The following is a 6,219-nucleotide window of genomic DNA, read 5'->3' as shown; positions in this document are numbered from 1 at the left end:
TCCCTTTAGACCCACGAGCTATATCTAACTCCTTCTTGAAAACATACTATGTTTTGGCCTCAACTGCTTTCTGTGGTAGCGAATTCCACAGGCTCACCACTCTCTGGGTGAAGAAATTTCTCCTCATCTCAGTCCTGAAAGGTTTACCCTGTATCCTTAGACTATGACCCCTGGTTCTGGACTCCCCCACCATTGGGAACATCCTTCCTGCATCTACCCTGTCAAGTCCTGTTGGAATTTTATAGGTTTTTATGAGATCTCTCCTCACTCATCTGAACTCCAGCGAATGTGATCCTAACCGACTCAATCTCTCCTCATACGTCAGTCCCTCCGTCCCAGGAATCAGTCTGGTAAACCTTCGCTGCACTCCTGCTATAGCAGGAACATCCTTTCTCAGATAAGGAGCCCAAAACTGCACACAATATGGTGTGGCCTCACCAAGGCCCTATATAATTGCAGCAAGACATCCCTGCTTCTGTACTCAAATCCTCTCGCTACGAAGGCCAACATACCATTCGCCTTTTTTACTGCCTGTTGCACCTGCATGCTTACCTTCAGCGACAGATGTACAAGAACACCCAGGTCTTGTTGCATATTCCCCTCTCTCAGTTTATAGCCGTTCAGATAATAATCTGCCTTCCTGTTTTTGCTACCAAAGTGGATAACCTCACATTTATCCACATTATACTGCATCTGCCACGCATTGGCCCACTCACTCAACTTTTGACTCTATTCCTTGTCACTTTTTATGGGGTTCATTTTATCTGTCCTGTCTGACTGTCTGGGGAAACCTCACTGGAGTCATCAGCCAGGAATGAAAGGGGATAGCTCTGGTCACTCGTTAATTACCCCAGTACATGGCTTTGAGTGTCATGTGCGTTAGAGTGATAGACCGTCGCACGATGAAAGGACTATAGCAACTCTCCACATCTATCCCCATGACACTATTTCGAAGAAGAGCAGGGGAGTTATCCCCAGTGTCCTGGTGGAAATGAGTTGCTGGTTTTCAGCCAGTAGCTGACATATATATCCAGTAAGCTCTATGGGGAAGTGCAGCCTTCTGAGGCATAGACATTCAGAGAAGTTTGAGGCCATCTTGGCCTGTACATCCTGGTGAATGAGTATCATCGTGCAGGGAAGAGATGGTCTCTATGATGCCTGACTGCAAGAGCCTCTAAGTTGGACTTTTATATGTCCACATCTTCCTCATCGTAACACAAAAGTTATGATGGAAACAGCAAACAAAAAAGGTGTATCGCAAATAAACGTATAGAATTTGAGCATGTAAACAAACATTTAGATGTGGTGATCCAACCACGACTTAGTTTTTCAAGGAGCCTTCACGTCTCCTTCCATGTTATTTCTTGCCAGCAGCACCAACATTAGCTTTAGCTGTACCCCAGACTTTCTTCATTCCGGTCTTGCGTTCCTTTCTCGGTTTCCTGGAAACCTTCTTCCTCTCCAACAGACTGTGCCTTATCAGCCTGTATTCAGGTTTATTCTTAACATAATCCAAGGAATCGTAGACAATGCCAAATCCTGTTGTTTTCGCGCCACCTGATTGTGTTTTGTTTGTATATTTTTGCCAGCTTTTCCTTAATTACGGTTTTGGAGACTGTAGGGGTAAAATTGGTCTACGCCAGCAACGTGAAAAACGGGCTCATTGCAAATCTGCAGCTGATTTTTCACCACACCTGATCTTCTTTCCACTGAACTTCATAGAACTCTTTTTGGGGACGCATTTCTCAGTCCCACTGTCATTTTTGCTTTGATTGAAATTAAAAATCTTGCCACCATCTCCCAGGTCAATGGAAAATAAAACTGGTGCAGTGTATAACAGGCTGCCGATTCTCTACAAGCCCATTTTGTGCTGCTGGCACAGACCAATATCACCCCCTGTGGCATTACCTGGGCAGAGAGTATCAACTACCATTTGCTTACATTGGAGCAAACAATTTGTCATGAGATTTCTTGTTCTAATGGTCACATCAGTCATCTTTTCTGTGGCATCAGTCCTGGGCTTAAATTCTACACAACACAGCACAAGTCTATTTCTATTGCAAATAATGTTTCAGGTCACAACCAGTAACCTCTTGCAAATATGTTGATGGCAAAGTCTCAATGACAAGTTATTTCAAGAATTCGATTAAGTTCTTTATGTCACGCTACCATCTAAACAGTTTAGCCAAACTACATATTGCTAATAGATTCCAAGGATTGACTCCCTTTATCACTAAATTTGCAAAAATGTTCTACATTATACAGTTTCTGAAAAATGTTAACTTCCTTTAGTTCTTCCCTCCTTCTAGCAATCCTGATATTTTTGGATAGTTTGTTATCTGAACGCCCCAACAACATTAGGATGAAATTCAACCTGTGACTTCAAAGCCAGTGAGGCAAACTACTTACACTCTCTAATAAAGGAAGTCAGGAGAGAGACAAGATAAAAGAGCTGAGGGAACGTTTTCTCAGTTGAAACAGGACGAGATAAGTGTTGGCCTGTGGTCGAAAGCACCAAGATTTGGCAGCTGGGATGGAATAGGCTACTTTGTTGATCAGAAGATTCCTACGGTACTGGACAATTGGTCCTTTTTGCAAACGTTTTGGTTTAATTATTTCTGAGGAGCATGAGTGATCTGCAGTGCCACTGAGGCTATAGCTGTGCAGCCGGCGTCACACAGGTGGGCATTAGTGCCAGATCAGGGAAAGATTCAGAAAGACAGCTACTAGATTAGAAAGAAGATCGGAATGTGCAGAACAATAGTAATTGGGTTAGACAGAAGCAAGGATGTGGAGGAAATTAGACAGCAAGACAGATATGTAGTAGACAGTAAACGAGCATGAGAAACAGATTAAAGAGAAAGTACTTAGGAAACCACGAAAAATAAACAGTCAACAATTAAAATCAACTTTATAGCTTTTTGTTGTATTTCTCTATAAATTAGGTGAAGTTTATTATAGAATCAGAGAATTTTTAAGCCCTAAAAAAGTATATTTGTCTCATTGTGTCTGTGCCAAGCCTCTAAAAGAGCTATCTAACTTGGTCCATTTCCCCTGCTCTGTCCCCATACTCAAAATCTTCTTCTCTGATACTTCGACTTATTTTTTCATCAACAAAGCATTATGGATTCTGGTGCCACCATTATGCTCTTTGACATATTTCAAGATTTTGGGGTCTATTTTAACTCAGAACAGACACCAGCAGGAAACCTCTTGTTTGCCAGCAGGAGCCCTTTAGCAAATTTAACCATCAGGCCTCGTTTAACTGCCACCGGTTCACTTCTCGGCACAGAGAGGCTGCCCCCTGCTGAAAATTGGTTGTCCATCAGCTTGCAGGAAGGTGACTTCAGGAAGGCCACATGGGAGGGAAGGGGGCAGGGGTGGAGGTGGGGGATGGGAAAAGAGAGAGTCTGGAACAAGGTGACTGTGACTTTCCTTGTGTGGCACTAGAGGAGCACTTCTGCTCTTCCAGTCCCTGCAGAGCAAACTTTCTGATTGAACTTTTCATTCTCCTCCATCATCTGCATTCCTCCCCGACATCTGCCTATTGGCTTTCACCTTGCAAGAAAACCAGTTGCCGCTCAAAAGCTCAATGACAGAATGTTAAATGAGACCCAAACCCAAAAGTGATTCTGTTCTCACAACTGCTGCATTGGGCGAGTCCCGGGGGTTGTATCACCCATAATATGCCTGTTCTGCATCCAATCCCAATGTCTCCCCCACTATCCCTTTGTTCTTCTGGTGATCATGTTAAATTGATGCCCTCCAGTTATCAATTTGTCAATCGGTCAAAATACCTTGTCCATCATTTACCTTACCAAAACTCCCTTCAAAATTTTGAAAACCTTTGACTGATCTTAGGTCCACATTTGTTCCATTATGGTCTTTAGAACAAGACAGCCATTACATTTTGGGTTTCTTTTACCTTTTTCACTCTAGATACTCTTGATTTGCATGTTTCAGACTACTCATTGATTAGTCCAGATTCCTGCATCCACCAGAGTGTTATCATTTGCCCTGATAGCTCAGTAAAATACCCATGATTATGAACAGAGAAAGCCCTCTCTTTTTAAGATACTATAGCTCCTGGTTCTATTCCATGCCTCCCCGAGAGTCTTCAGAAGGTGGCAGAACAACACTATATCTAGTTTCAGGCTTCAATTACAAAGCAAACATATTAAACAGTCACACAATATAATTTTAAAGCAGTTATTGAGCTTTGCTAACCAAATAGTCAAGAATAAATAGTTCACAACTCTTGAACTAAACTATACTGCAATTGATTTTCAATGTAGCTGTTCTTTTACTTTCTCACTATCTATGCATGTTCTCTGGGTTAATTATCTCTCTTCAAAGAGTCCAGATAGACTTTCTAGTTTGAAGGAAGCTAGGCTGCTTGCAACAGATTTAATGAGTTTAAATAACCGCCAGTTCAATTCAAACAGAAGCTGCCAATTATACACATATTTGAACAACTCACACTGCACATTTGTAATTATATTGAATAGCTTGGCTCTTTCCCCAAGACAGAAGAACCATTATCACAGAGCAAATACCTAGATAAAGCTCAGACAAAATAGCTTCAACTTTGTCACAGTCATATGTAGGAACATAGATGTCCTTGTGCTGCATCTGTATTATGAAATTAGTTCCATTAAAATGGTACACAATGGCTGTGTCATACACCTCACATAAAATAGAAACAGTAATAGTTAAATATTTCAGCAATACTGCAAACCAACTGTATACAGGATAGTTGTAGGACAAAGAACCACCCCCCTCCCCCCACTACGCCCCTTATTGTAAGTTGTGCCAGGCAATTAATTTACCACACTGTGGCGATATTAATAACATTCTAAGTTAACACCTATCAACATAAATCAAAGGCCTATGAACCGCCAAGCCTCAATATCCCTATAGATTAGACAGAGCCAACTAGATCTACTGAATAGTTATCAGACCTGCTAGCTTGATCCTCCAGACAGTATTAGTTTCTATATATGAAACAAGCATTTTTTCCGAAAACAAACAGTTTGTAAAAAATGTTTTTGAATTTATGCAGATGATATTTTCAAGTATCTGTTTAATTGGTTCTGTACAATGTCCTTAAGACATTGTAGGTTCCAACTTCTCTGCGGCAAGATGTACCATGCCACACATTCTTTTTAGTATACAAGATCCATTCTCATTTGTTTCAACTGCAATGTTTGGCCCAGTTTTGAAATGGCTAAATTTTCAATTTTTGTGTTTGTGAAACTCGCTTGAGGGAAAGTAACATATCTTCAAAAACGCAGATGTGTGTCTTTTAAACAGTATACACAGTTTTTGCTAACTTGCAAAGTGTACCCTAATTAAACAAGAAATATCAGCAGCTAGAACCCAAATAATTCATTCTAATTCTTTCAGAATATATGTGGCCTTCAGTTTTTACTATTGAAAAGACAATGCACTTATTTTCTCGGTGCGCTGGTTCCATGAGACAGTCCTGTGGTTAGACTTGTATTACAAAGGTCAGACATGTATCTGAGTGGGAACATTGAAGGAAACCAGCACAGTAATCGAAGTCAGTGAATTCTTCTCGAGAATGAGAGTCCAGTGAGGAAAACAAATTACATCTGTTGCAATGCAGAATACTGTTCACACCAAAACTGAGACACACCATCATTGTGGTCTTAGGAGACCAGACATATTTAGAAATAGCAGAAGAAAAATTGATGGTCTCTCATTGCACTTGCAAGCAGTGTCGCATTTCACAGTAATTCAATAAAATCTCAGCATGTACAGAAAAACTGCTGAGGCAATTGTGACGTCCTGGCACTTCTAAGAGCTGCTTCCTTCAGTGCATTTCTAAATGTTACTTTAATCCTTAGTGCTTTAAAAAGGTCAGGAAGTTGATCGCTGAGACGTGCAATGACATGAATGCAAGGTTTTCACACTTACAAAGGATTGCACTAGTTAGACAACTATAAAATTGGCAGTGCAACTGCATTATGATACACAGCTGCATTCAAGATCAAGACGTCATACTTGATACGGAGTCCCAATCCCAAATTAGTAGGTGGCAAATGGAAGTTAATTATATGTTAAAATATTTAAAGCTGATCAACATATTTAAATATAACTAATAGGTATATTGAAAGTGCTTTAATATTTTACATGTACTTGGCACCTTCAACTATCCAAAATGTTACAACCAATCTCTAAAAGAAACTTTTAAAA

The 6,219-nt window shown here is 40.4% G+C and overlaps 1 pseudogene; it reads right to left on the bottom strand.

Annotated features, from left to right (window-relative positions):
- Positions 1-1,357: 1,357 nt before the first annotated feature.
- Positions 1,358-1,996, bottom strand: LOC137352319 (small ribosomal subunit protein eS24-like; annotated as a pseudogene).
- Between the last annotated feature and the right edge of the window lie 4,223 nt (positions 1,997-6,219).

This window comes from Heterodontus francisci, chromosome 38, assembly GCF_036365525.1.
Source record: "Heterodontus francisci isolate sHetFra1 chromosome 38, sHetFra1.hap1, whole genome shotgun sequence".
Taxonomy (NCBI): domain Eukaryota; kingdom Metazoa; phylum Chordata; class Chondrichthyes; order Heterodontiformes; family Heterodontidae; genus Heterodontus; species Heterodontus francisci.
Note: the sequence above shows the minus strand (reverse complement) of the source record. Positions and strands in the feature narration are given on the sequence as shown.